The sequence below is a fragment of the Elephas maximus genome, chromosome 3 (assembly GCF_024166365.1).
Source record: "Elephas maximus indicus isolate mEleMax1 chromosome 3, mEleMax1 primary haplotype, whole genome shotgun sequence".
NCBI lineage: Eukaryota > Metazoa > Chordata > Mammalia > Proboscidea > Elephantidae > Elephas > Elephas maximus.
In genome coordinates, this window is record NC_064821.1 from 52,408,527 (window position 1) to 52,423,179 (window position 14,653).

The window sequence follows — 14,653 nt, forward strand, 5'->3', positions numbered from 1 at the left end:
ACTGTGAGCTTCTTGTTGTTGTGGTGTGCCATCAAGTTGATTCCAACTCTAGCGATCCTACAGGACAGAGTAGAACTACCCCATAGGGTTTCCTAGGCAGTAAGCTTTACCAGAGCAGATCGCCAGGTCTTTTCTTCTGAGGAGCCACTGGTGGGTTTGAACTCCCGACCTTCTTTTTAGTAGCCAAGTGCTTAACCATTGTGCAACCAAGCTGCTTTACCATGAGCTAGGGACCAATATAAAGCCAAAATACCAAACCAGTTGCTGCCCAGTTGGTTCTGACTCATGGCAACCTCATGTATGTCAGAGTAGGACTATGCTCCATAGGGTTTTCTACTGCTGATTTTTTTGGGAATTGGATCACCAGGCTTTTCTTCCAAGTCCCTCTGGGTAGACTTGAACCACCAACCTTTCAGTTAGTAGCTGAGTATGTTAATCATTTGTACCTTCCAGGGACTCCTGAGGGTCCATTATAGCTCCATTTATAGAGGAAGAAACCAAGGCTTATAAAGCTCAGCTTGTTCAAGGTCTTTTAGCTAGTAGGCAGAAATAAAACCCATTGTGATTTAATCTCAAGTCTGTCCAACTCCAGTGTTGACACACTTAACCAATTAACTCTTTCAACTTCCAATGTCTAAAATGTGCACACGTGGAAATACCTCCCCAATATTATGTGCAATCATAATGAGTTCGCCCAACTCCTGAAACTTTTCAGAACCACCCCCGCCCCCCTACACACACCGGCCAGGAACCTTGAGTCTAAGTCCTTTCTGTATTCTGGTAGGCTTCACCACTCTAGACATGGTGAAGGGAACTCTATCTGCCCTTGCCATGTGACTGCTAAGGCCTGGGGTCTGTGCAAGGTCAGAATGGCTGGAATCTATGAAACAGTCATAAGGAGTAGACACATGTACAAAGATGCATGCTCAAGGTTGTTCATCACAGGTTGCTTAAAATAGCAAAAAGGTGGAAACAACTTGAATGCCTGTCAATACCAAAACCCAAACTAAACTAAACCCACTGCTATTGAGTTGATTCTGACACATAGTGACCCTGTAGGACAGAGAAGAACTGCCCCATAGGGTTTCCAAGGCCATAAATCCGTTTTATTTATTCTAGTTATTATACTTTAGATGAACACACTAGTTTCTCATTAAACAATTAGTACACATATTGTTTTGTGACATTGGTTACCAACCCCATAACATGTCACCACTCTTCCTTCTCAAACTTGGGTTCCCTATTACCAGCTTTCCTGTCCCCTCTTGCCTTCTAGTCCTTGTCCCTAGGCTGGTGTGCCCCTTTAGTCTTGTTTTGTTTTATGGGTCTGTCTAAGCTTTGGCTGAAGGGTGAACCTCAGGAGTGACTTCATTGCTGAGCTAAAAGGGTGTCTGTGGGTCATACTCTCAGAGTTTCTCCAACCTCTGTCAAGCCAGTAAGTCTGGCCTTTTTTTTGTGAGTTAGAATTTTGTTCTACCTTTTTCTTGAGCTTTGTCTGGGACCCTCTATTGTGATCCCTGTCAGAGCAGTCCGTGGTGGTAGCTGGGTACCACCTAGTTGTATGTGACTCAGTCTAGTGGAGGCTGTGGTCCATTAGTCCTTTGGACTAATCTTTCCCTTGTGTCTTTGGTTTTCTTCATTCTCCCTTGCTTCCTACGGGATGAGACCAGTGGTGCATCTTAGATGACTGTTCACAAACTTGTAAGACCCCAGACACTACTCACTGAAGTAGAAAGTAGAACATTTTCTTTATAAACCATGTTATGCCAATTGAGTTAGATGTTCCCTGAGACAATGGTCCCCACAGCCCTCAGCCCAGTAATTCGGTACCCCAGGGAGTTTGGATGTGTCTATGGAGCTTCCATGACCTTGCCAAGGCTGTAAATCTTTACAGAAGCAGACTGCCACATCTTTCTACCATAGAGCAGCTGGGGGGTTTGAACCACTACCTTTCTGCTAGCAACCGAGTGCTTAACCGCTGTGCCATCAGTGCTCCTGCCTGTCAGTAAGAGACGGTTAAATAAATTATGGTTCATACAACTAGCATTCATTGAAAATGACAATTTAGATGTGTTCTCAGTAGAGTTATCTCTGGGAAGAGGTCTTTCAGATGGTTTTGTTGTTAGTTGGTTATACCGTGGTGGCTTCCATGTTGCTATGATGCTGGAAGCTCTACCACTGACAGTTCAAATACTATTAGGGTCACCCATGGTGGACAGTTTCAGCAGACTAAGGCAGTCTGGGAAGAAAGGCCTGGCAATCTACTTCTAAAAATTAGCCAGTGAAAACCCTGTGGATCACAACAGAATACTGTCCAAGTTAGTGCTAGAATGTGAGTCCCTAGGCTGGAAGGCACTGCACTATGGCCTCAACAATGGACTCAAACATGCTAACGATCACGAAGATGGTGCAGGACTGGGCAACGCATTTTGCTGTGTTATATATAATGAGTTGGAATCAATTTTTTTTTAACAATAGTCATTAGTGTTATTCACCAAATTTTATTCCTCTCTCTGGGTCTCCCTTGTGGCTGAGCAAGGGATTGCACTTCCTGCTCCCTCTTGTGGCTGGAGAGGTCATGTGACTGGATCTGGCCAATGACTCATGGGAGGTAGCACCATATAAGTGCCTGTGAGAGACCCTCCAGAAAGCTCCCTCTCATTCTCCCCCACCCACTGGGCAACTGGCAACATGTGAGGCAGTGACTTCTTTGTTGGCTTGGGTGCTGCTGACCTATGAACCTAAAGAATGAGTGAGAAAGCACCTTTGTCATTTTAAGATGCTGAGCTTTGGGGCATTAGTTGTTATAATAGCATAGCTGAGACTATCCTCACTAAAGCAATGCTTGTTAATATTATTTTAATTTTTAAAAAATAGGGAGTATTTGTTATTATTATAATCAGAAAACATAAAGCTATTTTCATGCTGAGAAACAAGAATGGTGATGGCTTATGGAATCGCAGAAGACTCCTGCCGTCAGGGACCCCTCTGCAGGAGATCCATGCCAAGAGCCAGGTTCTCGTGCCCCCACCCTGGGCCCAAGTCCTCTGTCTCCCTGGCTAGAGTCTGTGATTTTGGGATGATGGCCACAGGGTCTGCCTTCAGTAGTTTCCCATCCGTTGGCTGGTAGGCTCCTGACCCCGAGAAGCTCCAGGCAGGAGAGTTCTGTGCAGCAGGTCCCCACTCTTAGGAACTCAACTCAAAGATACCATGTTCTCGATATTATTTGGTCTGAAACTAGACACATTTGTTAAATGGGGAAGATGGTTTCTGGATCCAATAGAGAGACAGGTGGCTTCTCAGAGTCCACAGTTGTAGAAGTACGGACCGTAGGAGATGAGGGGGCATGGGAGATGATCCAGTCCTCACTTCCTACAGAGATTTCAGGCCTTTCTGTATGGTCTACATCCCCAGGAGGAGAAGAAAGCTACAGGTGGTGGGAGAAGAGCGTTTGAGTTTCATTTCTTCCATAGAGCGTTGGCCACATCAAATGTGCATGTGTGAGAAAGGAGAGAATGCTCAGACTTTCTGCCCAGCTGCAAGCTCAGTTCCTCCCCTCCACCTGTTCCCCAGAGGAATGCTTGCTTCTCAGGCAGCTACATTCTTTTACTCTTCCTCAATCTTTGGGAAGGTCGATATTGAGCTCCCATTTTACAGAAACCTAAACTGAGGCTCTGGGGGCTGAAGCAAGGTCCCCAAGTCATATGGATGGCAAGTGACAGAGCCAGGGCTCCATCCAGACCACCCACCTCCCAGAGGGCTAATCCCTCAGGGCATAGTCCTTTCTTAGACCCCAAGTGGCTGGTAGGACCAGACAGCACCCCTGTTAGGGAAGTGGGCATTGCCTGGATCAGGCACTGAGAGAAGGACCATGTGACAAATTTACGCCCATGACCCTGGCCTGCCCCTGCTGCCCCCTCAACTTGTGAACTGACCTCTCCAGATCTTGACCTCACACTACACCACTACCTATCCTCCAAAGTCCAACTGTGTTGTCCTTCCTAATTTAGGCACTCAGCCTGAACTGTTCCCCATTTTGCACCCTGCTTTTTACACGGCCATCCCCTCTTTATCATTCTGACCTCAGCTCCAATATCATCTCCTCTGAGAGGCTTCACCTGCCATCCCAGCCAAGGCCATGCTCCAGTGTCTCCATTCAATCTCCACAGGGCCCCTTCCTCATCTGACCTTGATCTTTGTTGCTATAGCTACATTTCTGTCTATCCACCTTCTGCCATTGATCTGTCTCTCTTTCTCATTCCCCTTCCCCCTCTGCAATAGGCTATCTATTCCATGAGTTCAGGGACCTGGCCCAGCTCATCCTGTCTGTGTCCTGGCCCAGCTCATCCTGTCTGTGTCCTAGCACTGGGCACAGTGTTCAACACGAAGCAAGAGTTCAGTCAATACTTGTCAGTGGAGGAGTGAATGAACACCTGGTGGCTTCTAGTGCTCCCCCATGTCTCCTGCTGTGTCCTGCCTGCATGGCCCGCTTCCTTCTGACCCAGCTCCCCGGGAGGGGGCCTCCCACTTGCATTCAGGTTGTTCAATTTCTCCAAGCTGTTGTCATGGATCCCGGGCTGGGCATGTACTGGTGAACAGGATGGTTTCAGGTATCTCAGCTCCAGGGAGATGGCAGGTGACCAGCCTCGGGACCTCCTCCAGCTCCTCTCCAGACCCCCTTCCCAGGAACACTGACCGTTCCTGCATCTCTCCCTGACCCACTTGCCCTCTTCTGACACACACTTTGTGGCTTGGTGGCCTATGAGGCCCTTTCTACCCACGGAGGCTGGCCCAGAGCAGGCTCCAGAGACTAGGGTAAGCCTGCTTGTGGCAGCGAGCCTGGGATGATGGCTGTTGCTTGGGATGCCCCCAGAACCCCACTTGACCACAGGGAAGCCTCTTTCCTTGCTCCCCAAAGATGGTGCTCATCCCCTGAAGGGTGGCTCAGGCTGGAAACAAACAAGTGTTGGGCCAGAGGGTCAAGCTTGGGAGATGCCCTAAATATAAAACTCCAGGGCCAGCTTCAGGTAGGACATCTCACTCTGGCCCACCTGCAATGGGCCCTGGTCCCTGTCATGACAGCCTCCAGGGTTTACAAAGGCCAGGATGGTGTGGCCCACTTAGGGTGAGGATACTGGCAGGGAAAGGGGCAGGTAGTTTGACCTCCTGTCCAGGTCTGAGCTCCTGGTTGGGCCAAAGCCCTGTGTTTCTAAATGAGGCGCCGGCAGCTCCTGGCTGGGCCTCTGGCCTGGGAGAGTTTCCTGAGCATCCACCCTGCACGCTCTCACCTGCGGTGGCAGTGGCAGTGGTTGGGGAGAGAGGCAGGTGGTAACCCCCTCGAGAGGTAACAGCCACGGGTGGGAGCCGACGCCGCCACCTGAGAGTGGGTGAGGAGCAGGTTAGCTGGGTGAAAAGTTCACTGCGAGGGGAGCTGTCTGTTTCCCTCGCTTAATTTATCCACTATTTGGCTAACCTTGCTCTGAACCCAGGCCCGGAGACCCCTTTCCTCTCTCCCCCGCCTCCCCACTGGGCTTCCGCCCGCCACCAGACCTCCCGCCCCGCGCCAAGAGGCGGGGGACACTCTGGCCTTGAAGAGGCCTCAGGCCTGCGGCCGCCAGAGGAAAGAAGTTGGCTGCCTGGCCAGTCAATTATTTATGACCTGAGCCTTCCCATCCTTAGTAACCAAAATAAAGTCCGGTTACTGGTGAGATCCAGGCCCCCAAACGCCAGACATCCGACGCACGCACAGAAGGCGCCCCACCCGCCCGCCTTCACCAAACACACAACTGCTCAGGGGACAGTGACCTTTCTTCAGGGGCCATCTGTCATCTGTGCCTTGGGCAGGAGCTGGACACATGGACCAGCTGGTCACGGAGGGGAGGCCAGCCTCCTCCCCTGGCCCTGGGTGGCCTCCAGGCCTTCCGTCTGTCCAGGGTGCTCCGGGGCTGGTCACTGCAGACTTTTTTGTGTTGAGTTCTCTTTTTTTTTTCTGATATGTGGCAGGCATATTGAGGCCAGGAATAAAGAGAGAAATGGGTGTGTGGATGAGGTGGGAGGCATGGGAGGTGGGAGACACACATAACAGTGACAGCCACCATGGACTACCAGGGTACCTGGCCCCTCGTAAAGCACTCAACACCCAACTCTTCCCATGTCCCATGCAGCAGCCCCATATTATAGCTGAGAAGGCAGGGGACAGGGTAGTCCAGGCCCCCCTCCCTAGTCTCCAAGCCAGTACCATATTATTAAGCAAATAACACATTCCTTCTGCATTTGTTGCTGGCCTCCCCCTCCCCCAACGAGGCCCCCTCAAGAGGGCCACTATGCCAGTCCGCTTCCACATGCTGCTGTAAACAACAATTACCTCAGGCGGGTGGTGGGGTGGGGGTGGGGATAAACACAGAAGGTGTGCGTTATTTGTGTAAAAATACAGTAAGTGGCAGCACAAACCCAGGTCATTCTGACCCAAAGCCAGAGCTTTCGGCCATTAGTTCCCACTCTCAGTTTTCATTAAAATCCCTGTCCAGCAACTATAAAAATAATACGTGTTCACAGCAACTACCAGAAACACACACATATATGAAGAATGAATCATCTTGTCCCCACCCCACTCCCACATATTTCAGGTGACCTTCTGCCACTTTCTCCGTACTCATACAAATACACACAAACGTGTGAGCGTGTGTACAAGGACTCCCTGTACACATTCCTCTGCAGCTATATACTAACAATACAGCGTGGGCAACCCCCAAGTCCAACACATTTGAGTCATTCTTTTTATTTGTTGTTGTTGTTGTTAGTTGCCATTGAGTCCGACTCATGGCGACCCCATGCACAACAGAACGAAAGGTTGGCAGGTCCCACACCATCCCTGTGATTGGTCGTGGGTCAGACCACTAGGATCCATAGGGTTTTCACTGGTTGATTTTTAGAAGTAGATTGCCAGGCCTTTCTTCGTAGCCATCTAAGTCTGGAAGTTCAGCTGAAACCTGTCTGGCATCATAGCAGCACCCAAGCCTCCACGGACAGCTGAGTGGTGGCTGCTCATGAGGTGCACTGGCCAGGAATTGGCCCTGGGTCTCCTGCAGGGAAGGCAAAAATTCTACCACTGAACTACCGCTACCTCAAGGTCTTTTTAACAGCAGCATAATATTCCCATCTGGTTAAGTCCCCATTATATTTATATACTTTTGCATTGAGGTAGAACTTGATACAGTGAGGTCCATGATTCTGACACATACAGCTCAATAAACTTTCCGTGTTATATCGCCGGGTGACCACCACCGAGATCACCACACAGAACACTTCCACCCCCAGAAGCTTCTCTCCTGCCCCTCCCAGGCTATACCGGCCCCAAAGATGATCACTAGTGTTACTCAATCTCCATAGGTTAGATGCACCTGTTTTTAAACTTCCTTTAAGTGGTATCATACAGAAGAGTGTTTCATATTTAGCTGCTTTTTGCTCAATATTTGTGAGATCCATCCAGGTTCTTGCACATAGCAGGAATACATTCATTTTCATCGCTGTGTACTATCCCATTGTATGACTATACCGTAATTTACCTATGCTACTATGATGGAGGAAACCCTAGTGGGGTAGGGGTTAAGAGCTAACCAGGAGATTGGCAGTTCAAATCCACCAGGTGCTCCTTGGAAACTCTGTGGGGCAGTTCTGGTCTGTCCTATAGGGTCGCTATGAGTTGGAATCGACTCGATGGCAGTGGGTTTGATTTTTTTTTGGTACTATGATGGAAAAAAGGAACCCCCGTGGCACAGTGGTTAAGCCCTTGGTTGCTGAGAGGTTGGTGGTTCGAACCTACCAGCCACTCCTTGGGAGAAAGATGTGGCAGCCTGTCTGCTTCCATAAAGATTATAGCCTTGGAAACCCTGTGGGACGTTCTACTCTGTCCTATAGAGTCGTTACGAGTTGGAATCGACTAGAAGGCAACGGGTATGATGATGGAAATTTGCTTTATTTCTGGCTTTCCCCAACACAAACAATACTGCAGTAAGGATCTTTATACGTACTGTTTTGTGTACTAGCACTTTTATTACTAAAGGATGGAAGCGTGTTTCTGTTTTTGATGAGAATGAAAGTTTTACTTAAATGTTTGACCAGAGATATTCCTTCTATTCTGGAAATTCTTTCAGCAAAATTTGTGGCACCCTCTGGCTGTACCAGCTCAGAACGAGCCTGTTAGACCTTGCCCAGAATGGCAAAGTCTTTATCCTTTGGACAATGGGGAGCCATTGAAGGTTCTAGGCAGGGAATGGGCTGGTTATATCTTTGTTCTAGAAAGGACTCCTTGGCACCTTGGTGGGGTGCCCATGGCATGGGACAACCTGGAGGTACACAACCCTCTTAGGGGACCATCCAATGATCCAGGTGAGGTGGGGGCCTTTGTGAACTAGGGTACGGGGGTAGGGAGAGGCGTGAGCCCTGGACAATGGAAGGGAAGAACCGGCTGGACTTGGTTGAGGGTGCAGCTCAGGAGTTCTTGGGGCTAGGGGCAGGATACTGGAAGAGCTTGGCAGAATAAGAGGACAGAGGGGTTTAGCGGACTTGTTCCTGTGTCACCTGGTGCCTCAGGCCCCATGAGGGCGACCGTATCTCAGGGCTGTGGGGTGTCGAGGAATGAGCCCTACCTTAGAGGCAGAAGACTGAAGGGTTGAGTCCTGCTCCATTCTTTTTCTTTTCTATTTTTCTGCTTTTACTTGTAAATGCCTTTTATTTTATGCTGAATTTATCCCCAGACCATACGTTGTTTCTTGCATTTCTTTTGGGATCTTTTTTTCTTCCATGCAAGCTGGTATAGGAACAAGTTATTCTTTTTCAGTAAGGATCACCTCAGTGTGGCAGGGGAAGCGCATGTATGGTTCACACAACCATGAGCTGTGTAAGTCCGGCATCACATCTCAGGGGTTCTGTCCCCCTGGATGTGTTCAGTGACCAGTGTTTACATCAAGACCCTCCAGTTCAGCATTACACCCTGCCTTTTTAAGCATGTGCAGCAAAAACTCAGCACACTTTTTGGGCCACCGACCCTGTGTGACCACCTGCGCTGTTTGGCCTGGGTGCACCTACCAACTCCACCATTTTACACATCGCTTCCGCAAGGTCACATCTTTCAGATCCTTGGTGGCTTTTTGGATTTGCACACTGTCTTAGTTTCTTAATGCTGCTGCAACAGAAATACCACACATGGGTGCGTTTCACGAACAGAAATTTGTTTTCTCACTGTTAGGAGGCTAAATCCAAAAAAAAAAAAAAAAACCCAAACCCCTTGCCGTCAAGTCGATTCCGGCTCATAGCAACCCTATAAGACAGAGTAGAACTGCCCCATAGAGTTTTCAAGGAGTGCCTGATGGATTTGAACTGCTGACCTTTTGGTTAGCAGCTGTAGGTCTTAACCACCAGGGTTTCCACTAGGAGGCTAGAAGTGCGAATTCAGGGCACCAGCTCTAGAGGAAGGCTTTCTCTCTCTGTCAGCTCTGTCTCAGCTTCTGTTCCTTGGTGATCTTCATGTGATGTGCGTTGTCCTCTCTGTTTGTGATTCCTTCTCTGTGCCTGATCAGCTTGGTTTATATCTCAAAGGTGGTTGGGTTAAGAACATCCTACACTGGTATGGTACATTAACATAACAAATAAAGTCCTATTCCCAAATGGGATTACATCCACAGGCATAGGAGTTTAGGATTTACAACACATATTTTGGGGGGCACAATTCGATCTGTAACACATTCCCTTTGTGGCCTGGGCAGTTCTATAGGTATTCTTAAAAGGGACCTGAAGATTTACCTCATGATTTGCACGATGTTGTGGGGTTTTCAAGGAGCCCTGGTAGGTCAGTGGTTAAAGCACTTGACTGCTAACCAAAGGTCAGTGGTTCAAATCTACCAGCTGCTCATGGGAGAAAGATGTGGCAGTCTGCTTCCGTAAAGATTACAGCCTTAGAAATCCTGTGGGGCAGTTCTACTCTGTCCTATAGGTTTGCTATGAGTCAGAATTGACTCCACGGCAATGTTACTATTATTACTATTATTTTAATGGGTGGGGTTTTCTGAAGGGTGATCCATTTTCAGAGATGCCCTAGGGCGGCTTACAGGAGGAGGAAGGGAGTCCTGCTCCATTCTTATCTGCTTGCTCTGTGTGGTGTCCACTCCCAGAATCCTGACTTCTTCCTCCCTCAAATGGAAACCAACCCGGCCTCACACATGTGGTGGGAAGGGAAGCTGCAGGAGTGGAAACCCGGAAGTGCTATGTGAACATCAAAGTACAGTAGAAACACTGTGAGTTATTATTGTGACATCCTGCTCTGCCTGGAGCGGGGCTGGCGGGGCCCTCCATCACGTACACACAGGTCCGGATTAAGGCATGTGTGGGCCCTAAACACTATAATCTGTGGTGCCCCCTCCTCTGTTTACTCACACATTTGAATGGGATACATGAGTTGTTTTTTAGGTGCCGTGGAGTCGATTCCGACTTACAGTGACCATATGTACAACACAATGAAACACTGCCTGGTCAGGCATCAAAAAAAAAAAAAACACAAAAAACAAAAAACGTTGCCTTGGAGTTGATTCTGACTCACAGCAACTCTATAAGACAAAGTAATCTTCTCCATAGAGTTTCCAAGGAGTGCGTGGTGGGTTCAAACTGCCAACCTTTTGGTTAGCAGCCATAGCTCTTAACCACTAGGCCACCATTGTTTCTGAGTTAGATATATACACAGGTATATATGTGTGTGTATGTGTGTGTGTGTGTTAGCTATCCACGATGTAACTTCTTTTTGAATTCAACTATAACGTTAGTGATTGAACTCAAAAGTGGACTATGTCATTTTAGCAGAATGAGGTGAACTGGATTATAAAATTTTTAGTGGGTGCAGGGTACTAAGATTTTTACTATATACCACGTTTTCCACAAAAAGGCTATTCCACAGATTCCACAACAAAGAAAATGAGTCAGTGAACTTAGTGGTTTCAACCATTCATGTAAAATTCTGTTGATCCCCCACAACAAAAAATTGACTTTCACCATTTTGCTTTAAATGGCTTATATTTCAATTTTGATGCTTGTTTCATAATAAATGCCACAATTATAAATGAACACACGAAAAGATGTCATTAAAGACAGTTTAATATCAAAACAAATATTACAACAAATTACTATATTTTATTTTGGTTAAAGTGTTCAATTGCTAACCAAAAGGTCAGTGATTCAAACCCACCATTGACTCCTTGGGAGAAAGATGTGGCAGTCTGATTTCATAAAGATTTACAGCCTTGGAAACCCTATGGGGGCAGTTCTACTCTGCTCTATAGGGTTACTATGAGTCGAAATTGACTCGACTGCAATGGATTTGGTAGATGTATTTTTAGATAGTTCTTTCACCTCTAACATGTTAAAATTAAAAACATTTCTTTCTATTCTTTGCTCTTAGAAATTCTTCCAAGATTTTGTCACAAGCTGCCAAACAACATCTATTTCCATACATAATAAGGATAGTGAATTGATTCTTTCTTGAATCATCGTTGTACACTGAGGATTTTTGAGTCTCTTTACAGTTGCTGTGAGTAGGAATTGACTTGACAGCAACGGGTTTGGTTTGGTTTGGATGGATGAAAATGAGCATTCTGTCACGCAGTTTGTGATCATTAAATTTAGGAAGACGCATAAAGTAATTTCAACATTGGGAAATATGCATCGTATTTTATCTTCTATTTTGGCTCATCCATGCCTACATGAGTAAAATTTGTCTTTCCTGGATCCGTCAACTTAGTTCTCATGTAAGAATGAAACCGTCCCACTTCTCTGCGCCTGCACTAATTTCTCGGAGGCCTTCGTACACTCTTCATCTGGTATATCTACATTGTTTAAGAACGAAAATCTACTTGAAAGAACTTCATACACTTCCACCCCTCTTTTCATGCAAGATTCAAGTGTGTCAATGATGGTGTGATATGGGGTTAGGAGAAACTGACCTCTGGCCCTCATTGATACCTCTGGACCACTTACATCATTTACTTATGTCTTTCTAATGCTTCTGCGATGGCGAACTGCTTGCTAATCAGTATTTGGCAGTATTTGTTTTGTTGTGTTTTCAAAATCTCTTAAATTATGTAAATGCCCTGTTAATGATTGGTAGAAATCTGTGCGTATCTTTAAATTCTGAATCTTGGGGAGTTTGACTTGTCTGATGAAAATGCTGCAATATATTATTCCACATGACCAACATAAATACATACCCTAGTGCCTGCATTTTGTTGGCGAGGTTTTCAGCTTCTCTTCTGGTGTCTCCTTTTTGTGTCTGGTCCCCAGCAGTGTTTTCTAAGGCATCTAGAATCTGAGTGTACGATTCCAGGATTGCACTGGTTGCTACAGCCTGTGCTTCCCAATGTGTATGAGAAAGATATTTTACTACTTGATTATTGCCTGAATATGTTTAAGGAACTGCCCATCGATGACTAGAGGTGGCAAAAAATGTGTAGAGCAACTGAACAGTAGAAAAAAAATTAACTGCTTCTGGACAAAAATCTCCTGTGCTACGTCCTACAAGATTAAGTGAATGCGAAGCGTGTGGTATGAAAATGGCGTATTCATTACATTCTAAAATTTTCTGTTGTGTGTCTTTATAACGCCCTGACACATTGGCAGCATTGTATAGGACTGGCCTCCGAACTTAGAAAAATCAAATTTCTCATAAATAGCAAAGTACTTGATTTGCAATTTCTTCACTGGTATGACTTTTTTTTTTTTTTTAATTTTTATTAAGCTTCAAGTGAACATTTACCATTCCAATCAGTCTGTCACATGTAGGTTTACATACATCTTTCTCCCTTCTCCCACTTGCTCTCCCCCTATTGAGTCAGCCCTTACAGTCTCTCGTTTCGTGCCAATTTTACCTTCTTCCCTCTCTCTCTATCTTCCCATCCCCCCTCCAGTCAAGAGTTGCCAACACACTCTCCCGTGTCCACCTGATTTAATTAGCTCACTCTACATCAGTATCTCTCTCCCCCCCACTGGCCAGTCCTTTTCATGCCTGATAATTTGTCTTCGGGGATGGTTCCTGTCCTGTGCCATCAGAAGTTCTGGGGAGCATTGTCTCTGGGATTCCTCTAGTCGCAATCATACCATTAGGTGTGGTCTTTTAATGAGAATTTGGGGTCTGCATCCCATTGGTCTCCTGCTCCCTCAGGAGTTGTCTGTTGTGTTCCCTGACAGGGCAGACATCGATTGTGGCCGGGCACCAACTAGTTCTTCTGGTCTCAGGATATTGTAGGTCTCTGGTTCAAGTGGCCCTTTCTGTCTCTTGGGTTCTTAGTTGTCGTGTGACCTTGGTGTTCTTCCTTTGCCTTTGCTCCCGGTGGGTTGAGACCAATTAATGTATTTTAGATGGCTGCTTGTTGGCATTTAGGACCCCAGGTGCCACAATTCAAAGTGGGATGCAGAGTGTTTTCATAATAGAATTGTTTTGCCCATTGATTTAGAAGTCCTCTCAAACCAAGTTCCCCAGACCCCAGCCCCTGCTTCGCTATCCTTTGAAGCTTTCATTTTATCTCGGAAACCTCTTTACTTTTAATCCTGTCCAATTAGGCTGACCTTCCTTGTTTTGAGTGTTGTCTTTCCCTTCACCCAAAGCAGTTCCCATCTACAGATTGATCAATAAAAAGCCCTCTCCCTCCCTCCCTCCCTCCCTCCCTCCCTCCCCCCTTTGTAACCACAAAAGTATGTGTTCTTTTCCGTTTTTTCTATTTCTCAAGATCTTATAATAGTGGTCTTATACAATATTTGTCCTTTTGCAACTGACTCATTTCGCTCAGCATAATGCCTTCCAGATTCCTCCATGTTATGAAATGTTTCAGAGATTCGTCACTGTTCTTTATCGATGTGTAGTATTCCATTGTGTGAATATACCACAATTTATTTACCCATTCGTCCGTTGATGGACATCTTGGTTGCTTCCAGCTTTTTGCTATTGTAAACAGAGCTGCAATAAACATGGGTGTGCATATATCTGTTTGTGTGAAGGGTCTTGTATTTTTAGGGTATATTCCGAGGAGTGGGATTTCTGGGTTGTATGGTAGTTCTATTTCTAACTGTTTAAGATAACGCCAGATGGATTTCCAAAGTGGTTGTACCATTTTACAACCCCACCAGCAGTGTATGAGAGTTCCAGTCTCTCCGCAGCCTCTCCAACATTTATTATTTTGTGTTTTTTGAATTAATGCCAGTCTAGTTGGTGTCAGATGGAATCTCATCGTAGTTTTAATTTGCATTTCTCTAATGACTAATGATCGAGAGCATTTTCTCATGTATCTGTTGGCTGCCTGAATATCTTCCTTAGTGAAATGTGTGTTCATATCCTTTGCCCACTTCTTGATTGGGTTGTTTGTCTTTTTGTGGTTGAGTTTTGACAGAATCATGTAGATTTTAGAGATCAGGCGCTGGTCTGAGATGTCATAGCTGAAAATTCTTTCCCAGTCTGTAGGTGGTCTTTTTACTCTTTTGGTGAAGTCTTTAGATGAGCATAGGTGTTTGATTTTTAGGAGCTCCCAGTTATCTGGTTTCTCTTCATCATTTTTGGTAATGTTTTGTATTCTGTTTATGCCCTGTATTAGGGCTCCTAGGGTAGATCCTATTTTTTCTT

General features: G+C 46.1%; 1 pseudogene; it reads right to left on the reverse strand.

Moving 5' to 3' along the window:
• Positions 1–4,997: 4,997 nt before the first annotated feature.
• LOC126071273 (60S ribosomal protein L17-like) lies at positions 4,998–12,000 on the reverse strand (annotated as a pseudogene).
• Positions 12,001–14,653: the final 2,653 nt, after the last annotated feature.